Source organism: Chiroxiphia lanceolata, chromosome 2, assembly GCF_009829145.1.
Source record: "Chiroxiphia lanceolata isolate bChiLan1 chromosome 2, bChiLan1.pri, whole genome shotgun sequence".
Lineage (NCBI taxonomy): Eukaryota > Metazoa > Chordata > Aves > Passeriformes > Pipridae > Chiroxiphia > Chiroxiphia lanceolata.
In genome coordinates, this window is record NC_045638.1 from 12,294,788 (window position 1) to 12,306,848 (window position 12,061).

At 42.6% G+C, this 12,061-nt stretch overlaps 1 protein-coding gene across 1 annotated transcript in view; it reads right to left on the reverse strand.

The window, feature by feature from the left end:
- The window catches only part of IL1RAPL1 (interleukin 1 receptor accessory protein like 1), a 701,789-nt gene extending 692,379 nt beyond the window's left edge, over nucleotides 1–9,410 (reverse strand). The window contains exon 1 of the mRNA XM_032679220.1: nucleotides 9,049–9,410. The gene's annotated coding sequence lies outside the window, so the exon portion shown is untranslated. The remainder of the gene's footprint in view (nucleotides 1–9,048) is intronic.
- Between the last annotated feature and the right edge of the window lie 2,651 nt (nucleotides 9,411–12,061).

A 12,061-nucleotide genomic window follows, 5' to 3' on the forward strand; every position in this document is an offset into this window, starting at 1 on the left:
TTTATATTATAAATAGATGAAACACGTAAAAAGACAAGAAGACAGAAGGTGCTTACGTCTTTCAGAGTTTAGAGACAGGACACTGAAGCATTGACACATTTAGTAAAGTTTTACAGAGAAGGAATATTTGGAACTAGTGAAAGGGACTGATTTCAGACACCAGAGAAATAAAAGACATACATTGCATTAGCTAATATGAAAGTTTTAAGCATTAAGTGATACTACCAATGGACACAATCAAGAAAAAACACTAATTAAGGAAGATCCCTTGTAAGTGAACAGTCATAAGCAGAACTACAGTGTCTGTCCACTGAGCCATGTGCTGGTCCTTTGACAGAATATACATTATTATATATAATATATATTATACATTAATTTATATATAAAGCACTGAAGAAGAAATATGAAGGAGGATAAGTTGAACTAACTACAGATTGAAAAATTAATGATTAATGAGCTCAGGATGTACCCTAATATTGCATATATTTTTAGTGATTGATTTTAAAGAGCTTTACAAGTTTCCCATCACAACAACTGAAAGCACCAGAGACCAAGGATGGTGTGGCAACCTTTTAAGAATCTAGACATTCCTTTCAATGAAGAAACAAAATATGAAAGTTGCATATCCTTAAATGATGGAAATTAATGAGACTGCTTATGATGTCAAGAACATAGTGAAGCTTTATTGAATTCTGTTAAAGTTTACAAGATTTTCTTTTTCTAATCAATCTAATCTATTCTTATTAAAGATAAGAAGCAGTATGATTTTTTTTTTCACAGAAATTGACAAAAATTAGGAAATTAGATGATAAAGCAGAAGATTGATCCAACACCTACTGAGTGCAGTGGGTTTCTTTCCATTTTCCTCAGTGGGTTTTGGATCAAGACTGTAGTAATGAGGACTTAAAACAGCAAAATTAGGCTGCCCAGTCAGTATTAATAAAATCTTTATTAACCAGTACCATAACTGATGGGTTTGTAAAATGAACAGGTAATGAAGAACTATGGTTACAAGAACAAACAGTCCATCTAGTCAGACAGCAGACCTCCAAGGGAAGCCAGTAACAAATCCTTTAGAAGAAGCATTCTTTAACATTTCCAAAATCACACACACATACATCCACTGATTACACTATAACTGGGGTACACAGGGTGGTAACCTTCTAACTATCTGTTATACAGGTTGATAATCTTAACTAGGTATCCATTACAATGTAAAATTTCAAAATTTTGTTTTTAGCAAGCTATTCTATTCTACTAGAGCTGTTTCTTCAATGTATCCTAGAGACAAAGGATTGAAATAAACTATGTAAAGGAGTGCTTTCCTTTACTTTTTAGCAATTAAATTTTATTGGTCACCAAGAAAACAATACTTAAGAGAACCAAAACTATCTTTCAACAGCCTTCAGTATTTCCTACTGCATCACCTGTTCTCCCACATTATATCTTCCTCTTTTTTTTATGAATAAAACAAAGCCTTCATCTCTTTCCTCAGATAGGAATCTTTTCATGTGGAAAACTTCTCCCTTTGCTGCCATTCTTTAGTCCTTTTTTCCTTCCTTAATAGCTTTCTGGATAAGAAGTGACCACAGGCAGACCCATTATTCATACTGAATATGAGAGTCAACAGTTGCTAAATGTTACACAAAAAATACTAAACAAAGCTTTACATTACTTTTATAATATATACAGCTTTCTTCTGCTGTGAACTGAGCAAACACTCTATTTGAACTTTTCCATAGCAAGAGACAAGAGATTTTTGATAGTATCTCTTCTGTTGGAAAGGTATACAGGAAAGATTCAGATTGTATCTTCCAAAGTTTTATCATTTATACTTCTAAAGTTATAGATGATATCTACAGCCCTAGTGGTGATCTTTGATAGTCCTTTCAAAGCAGGTTTCTGCTTTGGCATTCCAAAATAAATTTGTGTTGTCTTCAAATCAGTTACATTTACAGATCATTAAAAAATATATTGATACTAAATCGACCCCCAAATCCAGCTACCGTCTCATGGCATGTTTGAATGGTGCTTTGTTTCCTACATTTAGAATAAGAAATAACTAGTGTACTTCCTCTTTATGGCTTGATCTGTCTTTCTCTGTGTGTGCAAGTGAGTAAATGCATAGGTGTGCAAGTGAGTAAATGCATAGGTATGTAAGTAAACACATATATAAGCAACGTGCATAAGCAGGTATATGTATTTGTATGTGTGTATATGTACATAACTCTCCTCTAGTGACAAACTACAAAAATGATCCCTGAAAGTATACCTTAAGCTATTAGGGAGCATCCAAAGGAGGGCCACAAGGATGGTGAAGGGCCTTGAGAGGAAGCCGTATGAGGATCAGCTGAGGGCACTTGGTCTGTTCAGCCTGGAGAAGAGGAGACTGAGGGGAGACCTCATTGTAGGTACAACTTCCTCGTGAGGTGAAGAGGGGGGGCAGGTTCCGATTTCTTCACTGTCATGACCATTGACAGGACTCGAGCAAATGGCATGAAGCTGAGTCAGGGGAGATTTAGATTGGATATCAGGAAAAAGTTTTTCACCCACAGGGTGGCTGGGCACTGGAACAGGCTCCCCAGGGAAGTGGTCACAGCACCAAGCCTGACAGAGTTCAAGAGGTGTTTGGACAATGCCCTCAGGCACATGGAGTGATTTCTGGGGCTGTCCTGTGCAGGGCCAGGAGCTGAACTTGATAAAGCTGATGAGTCCCTTCCAAATTACATATTCTATGATTCTGTGATAACTAAATATGTATGCATGTGCAGAGAGACAGTGCCAATCAGCAAACCTGATTTTGCATTGGTGTTAAGCCTACCACCTTCAGCTACAGGACCCCCCAAAGAAATGTCTAGTAGAAAGTTCACAGGCCATTCACAGGCCTTGTCTCTTCTGTATGAGATATTAAACAAAATAAATTGTGTATACTGAATGTGCAGATAGATTGATACACAAACAGACACATTTCCATCACACACAGAGCTTGCTGAAAAGGAAATGTCATGCATTTCTAGGTAAGTTATTCTAAAATGAGCAAAGGTAAGATTTCCTGGCGGTGGAAGGGGGGGGGGGGAGTTTTAATGTGGGAGGAGACAGCCAGAAAGCATTACAGAAAAGTCAAGGATGCAAAATGCCAAGGTGCTATATGGTAACAGCTGTGCTTTGCTGCCATCCTGAAATTCTGTGCACTGAACAGCAACCTGACAGACACAGGGCTAAAATTGTTGCCAGGGATCAGTGCCACACAAAAGCATCCTGGCCAAACACATTCCTGTGCAGACATTGTGGATCCATCCCAAGGCTTCCACCATACCGACAGATCTTGGTGTAGGAATTATCCCTGAGGCGTATGATCTGAGCTCAGAGTCAAATCCAGTAAAGGTGCACTGTCAAATGGATGTAGACAGGGACAACGTACGTACAGGTCCCTTACACCATTAAAGCATAGCAATTCTCAGTCTGAGGCAACTGGTCTGGGAAACCAGACAGGTCACAGCCAGTTAAGCTCCCTCCTAACCTCGCCAGCAGAAGCCTTTCCCTGCACATTACAATGGACACATCCTATGACTTCATTTTCCTTGAAACAGTCTAAGCTCTTGGTCAGGATTGAGTAGAAATTGCTACTGACACTCCAAGCACACACATTACTAAGTGGAATAACTTAATAGAGGAACTGAGATATTGAGGTTTTATGTGGCAGTTGCACTAGCTTTTTAAGTGGTAGTCTTGTAAGAGCATTGTGACATTTTTGTTGAAAATTCTAAGGTTTATGCTTTGTCAGAGGAAAATTTGATTTGCGTAAATTATCAGTCTTTTCAGCTAACAGAAGACATTCTTTCTCTCATGTTCCCACTAATTTATCATTTTATGGAGAAGCACCTGAAGTTACCTCAACTGAGAGATCACAGTCTCATTGTGTGACTGGAAACAGGCATGAAAACAAAAAGGTGATGGCCTTCCTACTGAAGAGTTTAAGCATTCCAAAAAAAAAAAAATAGAGCAGTGGGAGTTAGGAACTGCAAAAACTTTAGGCATCTGGGTTTCACTAGTGAAGAACAGACAAGAGGAATATAGAAATATATTCCATCTCTGAAGAGAGAGTGGGTACTTCACCATTGTCTGTATATTTTATACATTTTTCTGCCCCCTTTTTTAACTCATTCTGCTAGTCTCCATCCTCTTCCTTTTTTACAATGCTCTATTCACTGTGGAGAGCTGTGAAGGACCAAAGAACAGAAAACTTTCTGATGCCACTAGCCATCCAATCTCTAAGTAGCACTACCCATTGTCTGCCTGATGATTGTATAGACTTGTATAGATTGTATAGATATTGTTGATACATGAGTTAGGTTTCTGTATTTCTTTTCAGAAGCTGTGCTGAGAATTTCCTAAACTATTACCAAAAGTAAAAAAAAATAAAATGGAAATAGTAACTCCTGCATTGGCAAAAATCTCAGTGTTTTCATTTTCTCCCTTTCTCTTACTTCATTCTTTGTAATTGCTGCAGTCGATGCTACAACCATTGAAGGATTACTGTATGTTTGTGTGCTGTTCTTATAAACATGAAATTTCTAAGGACATGAAGCAATAAGACTGACACCCTTGGTTCGTTTGTTCAGACCTGGTTATTGAGGCATAAATAGTGTGCTGTATAACACCATGAAATGACCTAGGAATGCCTATAATACACAGGTACAGTGAGACCTAGAAAAACGGAGTACTCAGTGTTAAAACAGAGAACCAGCACTACCTGATTTCCTTGCCCTGGTCTTACAGAGCTTTGGCAAATATCATAGGATTTTCCCTTTCTGCAGGATGGAGTTCCATATGTGACTACCTCAGGGGAATATGCAAAGCTGGAATATTAACATTAAAAACCCACAAGCTTTCATCTTCATTTTTCCCTCCTTCCTCCCCACCCCTCAAAAGAGCTTTCACCTAACTGTGCATTAATTTTAAGCTGTCACGGGTAGAATTCATTGCTGCATTTTATCTGGTTTTGTTTTAGGAGTATGAAAACAATATGAAAGTGCATAAAAAAAATGACACATTAAATGATCCCCTGAGTCATTGTGGTCCATCACCTCATATTTAATTACATTTTAAAAAAAAGAAGCATACACTTGAACTGATAGAGCATAATGGCTGCTTTGGTGCTGCTGTACACATGCACATAAAGACTTAAAGAAACATATGAATTACTAACCTGACAGGCCGTGACTGCAACCTAAAATAGCCATTATGGTCTCTACTGTGGGTTCTTCTTATTTCATGGACCCCTGACACAATGGATGGAAACAAGACAGAGGTTTATAATAGAAATGCTGACACAACCTTACCTATAGCTGTGCAAATGGTGTCTCTATAATTAAACTTTACAACTTCAGGACCACTAGATAAGTTGCTAGCTTTTAATCATATTAATCAGAGCTTGGATGTTTCAATTGCCATATATTATCATGCAGTGTGCACTATAAAAATAAAAAGATTCCCAGCCGCTAAAGATCACAGCTGTTATGAAACACAGAAGTATATCCAAATGTTTCTCTGTAAATGCAAATACACTGAAGGAAAACCTCAGTCGGTTATCCTTTTTTTTGTTTGTTTGTTTTCTAATACATGGGTTCAACATAATAGCCACAGAAAGTACTCTGAATACATTACAAGAACAGCACCGAATAGTAAAAAAGCTTCATTAAGATCTGCCCTGTTTCAGATTTTCCTATCAGCAGTAAAACAAGTCTACTGTCTTCAGTGATAATGACAGTCAGAAGCCTGCTCTTTCAGAGGGAGGCACTGAGATTATTCTTCATGCACTGCTGTTTAAAAGCCAGCTCTCCAGCGACAGCAAGGAGTGGGTGGCAAAACTCTCACTGCTTTCAGTGGTCTGAGATTTGGAGCCTGGGAATGTTTTATGTAAATATTTCTCTTCACATTTTCTCTTCATTTGTCCGAGTGATTTACAGCTTTACTTCGGCAGTGAAAGTTTCCTCTCAAAGAAGCTACATCTGGTGCAAACTGAACAGATATTGGACAGGAGCTGAAACCCTCTATTTTTACCAAGTGGGTATTGCTAACAACGACAATAAAATTAATCTATAAATAAAACTTGATTGCTTACTACTCTCTATTATCCTGAATTTGCAAATCCTTGTATGCTGCATGGCACTTTACATGTACTATGTGATACATTCCCACACTGTCAATGCCTACTCTTTTACACCATCAGTTTTATAACACCTTCCGTAGACAAATGAGCTTTCCTTTAAGATGGGTGGTACAGGTATGTAGCCTGTGTGTCACAAGGGGTCTTTTAAGGAATCAATAGAAAGAGCATGCCTGTAATTATGTGTGGTAGAACAGAGTATGCCATGGACATGTCTAAAAATCATGAGAGCTGTAGCAATGCATAGGAGTTGCCATAGTGTTATTCTGACCCCTGAAGGATGGAAACAGAGTTAACTTCACATTCTTTTTTTTCCAATTTACTCAGTATACTCTATGAATGTCAAACTCTAAACTACATTAGCAGGATTTATTAGTGGTTACCCAGACTTATCCTCCAGAAATATGAAAATAGTCATGAACTAATGGTGAACCAACTTTAAAATACTGATGTTTCCAGGGAAGCAGAGAAAATTATTTTTCAGGCTAGTTGTAGGGTAAAATTACCATGAGTTTGAAAGTGCATTAAATCTAGTAGGTATGTGAAGATCATATTTATCAAGAGATGTAAAACTCACTCTGCTCTCACCTCTTCTTAACCGAAAAATATTTTAGTGGCATTTTGTTAGAATGGATTCAGAGTGAGGTGGGGAAGGACATAGGTCAGTGATGATAAGATCACTCATTTCAGCTGAGTTAAGATTTCATCAGGCTTACATTTTTCAGAAAATGCATCTGTTAGAGGTATGGGGCCTCAGCAGTACCTTTGTGAGCTTATCTGTCTTCAAGGAGTGCTCTTCCTCCTCTTCCCCTTGAACAGATAGGAAAAGTGATTCAGGATTCTAAAATGGGTATTAAGGCATATCTTGATACTACTATCTTTGTGGACAATTTGCTAAAAAAGTCCATCAGAGTTAAACAGATGGGGCTCCTGTTACACCTTTGCTCTTCACCTCCTTACTTCTGAGAGGCTTGAGATGTGCTAATGGACAACCTTTTAGTTTCCTGTAAATCTAACAGGTATATTAGACTGTTGTATCTGACAATACTTTTTTCTAAAGTCAGTCACGCTGTATTCTAACACGCTGAAGCAGCACCCTGCCAAAGCTGTGAGGCAGTGACTGCACACCCGGAGAGAGAGACAACGCTGTCTATGCTGGGCGCTCACACTCAGGGCAAAGCATAGACAGCGCTGCCTTGAGCACTGGAAGAGGGGTCAGCAGAATGACGTGCTTGGAGGTAGGCGACGGCGAGGGGGGAGGAGGAGAATCAATTTTAATTTCGGCTTTGTTCCTCCTTCGCTTAGCTGTTGCCATGCACCGAAGTTCCAGGTTGCGGTGTGACCTTGCCGAGGAGCGCGCAGCCCGGGCCGCTCAATGGGACCATTGTGCAGCCTCGCAGGGGCTCTTCGGGAGCCCTCTTCCCGGGTGTGGCTGAACCAGCGCCTCGGCAGCCTCCTCCTCCTCCTCCGTGAACTCCCTGTCCCGGGAAACTCCGCCAGCAGCACGCTGATGCAAAAGGCAGCCTGCAAGAGGCAAACCCCTTGTCAGGAGCTGAGAAAGGATCTCCCCTCCTCTGCCCAGGTCTCCATCCCCCGCTGCCGGGAGCGCCACAAAGTTAACCCAAGTGATCGATACGCTATAGGACCATATTATTCCACTATCGGCGACTGATGCCACTGATGTAATCAAGTTACATAATCGCCGTCTTTGCACAAACACATCCATCTTCCTACAGACAGATCTGCATATCTTCTTCCATCCATTATGCATGAACCCACCAGCAGTACATAAGGGTACATATTTTCACACACACCATGTAACTTTAGCATTGCAGTGCATTGCACTGCACAACGTCATCACTATCGATTCCTTAACCTTCCCCCATTCCTTCTTATCAGAACTGATTTAGCGGAGGAAGATTACCTATGTGCATTGCTCGGATTCCTTTAAATCTTTAAAGGCTGAAGTGGTTTTCTTGCTCACTTCTGTTCCTAAGAAGATGATCTTTTCTTTCCTTTTTTTGCCTGTCTCGCTTCACACCACAAGTAACAGGAATGAATTCCCACACAGTCCCTCAGCCAGATGCATGTATGTACGAAATACCGAAGATAGCATCCCTGTTTGCACATCTTCCAACTCCCATACACGTGGTCTGAGCTTTCAGTAGGTAAGTTGTTGGGTGAAAAAAATATTTTCTAAGAGCAGCTGGATGAGAGATTTTCAGGCTAGTGACATTTACGGTATTTCTCTACTATCAAGCTGAGGGGTTTTTTGTCCTTACTGTCCCTCAGATAATAATTTCCTTGTAGGAACAGTTGCAATCCCAAATTACCAGTGGCATTTAACCCCTTTAGCACCACTGCACTGTACCATGATCAATAAGGATCACCACCTTAAAGTTTAACAACTTGAAGAGCAGGATTTCTCTACCTCCATTGCAGCTATGAAATGCAGCAGAACGCTGCACAGAGTTGGAAACATTTATTTAACCAGCGGATGGGCTCCGAGCTCATATTAATTAGATTCCATTACGGAGAGCTTCTTCATTAGCACATACCCTTTTCAGTCAAATATATTACAACAGGGAAGATTAAAAAAAAAATAGGGAAAATTAAAGACTCCTTGTTTTTACAGTACTCCCTCAAATCCAGAGGGTGCATGAAGAAGGGAGGAGATTTTTAATTTTTTTTATTATTATTATTTATTTATCGCAGAAAGCACTCACCAGAAGAACTACTGCAGTTATTCCACTTAACTACCAATAGCGACTGGAGCCCCCTCGCATCAGGGTAATGCAGCAATCCCGAAAGTGCCCATTTCAGTCACCCGCCACCAAGTTTAGCAATGCCGGGCTTTTGCCTGGATAAAATGACCTTACCCACAGGAGTCTCCCGAAATATCCCTCCGGTGCGATCAGTCAGCGAGGCGAGTGCCGGTCACCACACTGCGCACTCGGCCGGAGAAGCCCCGTGTTTACTCCTGGGGCTGAGCTGGCCGCGAGTGCCGCGGACGCGGCGCCCATCCATCCACCGCCGCCAGCTCCGCCGCGGGCGCAGGTAATTCCATACAGACTTCGGCGGCCCCCCCCGACCCCCCCCCGAGTCGCCCCTTCCTTCCTAGTTCAGAAAGTGCCCGCGTCGCCGGCGGGAGGTACCATCCAGGTGCGGCTGGGGGGGAGAGGGGGGAAGGGGGCGGCCGGCCTGGGGGCCCCGGCACCGCCCGCGGGCAGCTCCGCGCCCAGCGCGCCGCCGAGGGCCAGATCCCGGCTTCCCGCACAAGTATCCGGCGAGCGACGGTCCGGAGGGGTTTCCTGGTGCTGGGAAAGCGCTGCGGGGGGGGCCGGGGGGAGTGTGCTTGCCGGGTCCTAGCACCCGCACCGCAGCAAAAAAAATAATAATAAAAAAAAAAACCAACCACAAAAAACCACACCACACCACCAAAAAAAGATGGTGGGGGAGAGGGAGGTTTGGGGGGGGGTAAATTCTCCAGACGCGGAAAAGAAGAAAGGAAAAAAAAAATTTTTAGTTGTCCGCTTGCCCCGAACGATACTAATCCCCGGTGAAAATGACAAGTGATCAGCAAAGAAGAGGAGGTCTTGATTGATAACCACAATCCACCCAAAATATCCTCGGGAGCAGAGGAAGAGAGGGAGGGAGGGAGAAGGAGAGAGAGAGAGAGAGAGAGAGAGAGAGAGAGAGGCGAGAGAAACTGCAGTGCATAGACGATCCCTGTGTTCCTACGAGCCGGGCTGGCTCGCTCGGCGGAACGCGCCCTCCGCCGGGCCGGCAGGAAGGGGCCGGCACTGCCCCCCGATGGACAGCGCCGCACTCGCCGCTCCGCGACGGCTCCGGAGGAGGGATCGTGCTGGGGGGAGCCGAGGGGGGAGGGCCCTTCGGAAGGGATCCTGGAGAAACTCCTGGGTGGTGGGGCCTCCCTCCCTCCCTCCGCCCCGGCGCCGCCCGCCTCCCGCGCCGCCTCTGCCCGCAGCGCTCCGCGCCCGCCCGGGACGGGGCTGGGGCAGGGCAGGGGCACGGGAGGATGAGCGCGACACGCGCGGGGGTCACCCTTCTTCTCTTCTCCTCTTGTGCTTTATTTTATTTTTCTCCCCACCTTCCCCTCCGGTTTCCGAAGCGAAGTGTTTTAGGAGAGATGATACATTATCTATTCTTGGATTTTTATAAGGCAAACTGTGGGCCTCGCTGTTGCCATGGGATCTTCTTTGTGCGAACTCTCTGAACTGTGTGGGAACAGTTTTATTTCCTTCCCTTCAGATTTTTATCGGGTTTTTTTCCCTCCTTGTCTTCTGTAACTCTTCTGAAGATATGTATCAAAATGTAACTGCATTATTGCCAATTAAGATTAACAGCAGCTGCAAGGTGCATCTAATTAGGAATGTTAATTACTTCATGAAATAAATAGTCATTTGCAGATGTTTATTACACTAAACAAATGTTCTATAAAACATAACTCTCAAATTCTGACGCTCCCCTCAATAAATTTGATCCCATTTCTGCACAAAGTTGCAAGGGAGCAGGCACCCCTCTTCCATAGCATTAGTCCTGCAGGTGCACACTCACAGGGAAGAGAGACACAGAGTTGCCTGTTAGTAGGTACGTGGTTGGGTCAGAGGCGTTTTGTATTCTTGCAACCTGTTGTATGGGGTGGGAGTGTGGAGAAGCAGGAAATATCTATGCAATGTGAGACAAACAGATAAGTAACTGCACATATTTATGTCTATGTAAATGGCATTCTCCAAAACAGGGAGACAAAACAACCAGGCAACATTCAGTTACCTCTTAATCCATCGTGGCTTCCTTTTAGGGCCACAGAGAAAACTCCAAACTGTACCAGTTGTTAAACCCCCAATATCTTAACAAGAGAATAGAGAAAAGAAAAAGCAGCACGTGGGAGAGCGTGATTTTATTACGGAACATGATAAAGGATTATCGATAGGCAGATAAAGTGCGATGTAGAGTCAGTGGGTTGCAGGAGAGGTGGGAGCTATTGCAGAATTTGTGAAACTTGCTCACACCCCACCCCACCTCTCCCTATGATAATATGATGACATTCTTCATGTTGGACAAAAAATAGAAGAAAGTAGAAATGAATGCAGCAACCAGTAGTCAAAATTCAGTGTTAAAACACGAAAATTAATGTGACTGGTTAAACCAGCCATTCAGATACTACTATGATGAGTGATCCATATGCGTGGGCAGGTAAAAGTGGCATGAAAAACTTCATGGGATTCTCTTTGTGGATCAGTACAGGGCATTTTAAGTTAGCTAAATGACTCATATCTTCTACTTTAGAGAGCTGGTTTGGGTGCTTGATTTAGACACCCAATCATCCTAGCTGTTTGACAGAGTGAGAGGAAGGGAAAGAGAGAGGGGCTCCCAACTTTGATTCTCATTATCCTTTGAGAGAGCTGCTTTCTCACCATGGAGGTGCTACAACAGACTTCCAGCACAGGCACCTCCACTATGGAACTTCAAGAGTGTTCTTCGTGCCTGGACAGAGCAACAAATGCTTGAGGCTGTTCGTGCTCTGCAGTGAGCAGAGAGTAGGAAGGAGGTACTTGGGGCTAATGTTAAGGCGTATTTGCCTTCAGTTCCTGGTGCTTTACAGATTTCTCTTTCACTGATAACCAAGTTATTTAATCTCTCTGTCCTTTTGTTCCTTCACTGTATAATGTGAATTAACACTGTTCTTATGAATAAGGGTGCAGTGAAGATAAAAAGGCATTAATGTTTTTTAGGTGTTCTTATACAACAGTCATGGGAGCTATATATTCCCAGAGAAGCTGATTAAGGGTCTGGCAGGAGAAAGGGAAAATGAAAAAGGGTGGAAGCCAAAAGCTGTGACAAAATACAGTGCAATTGCTAAAATGGCTG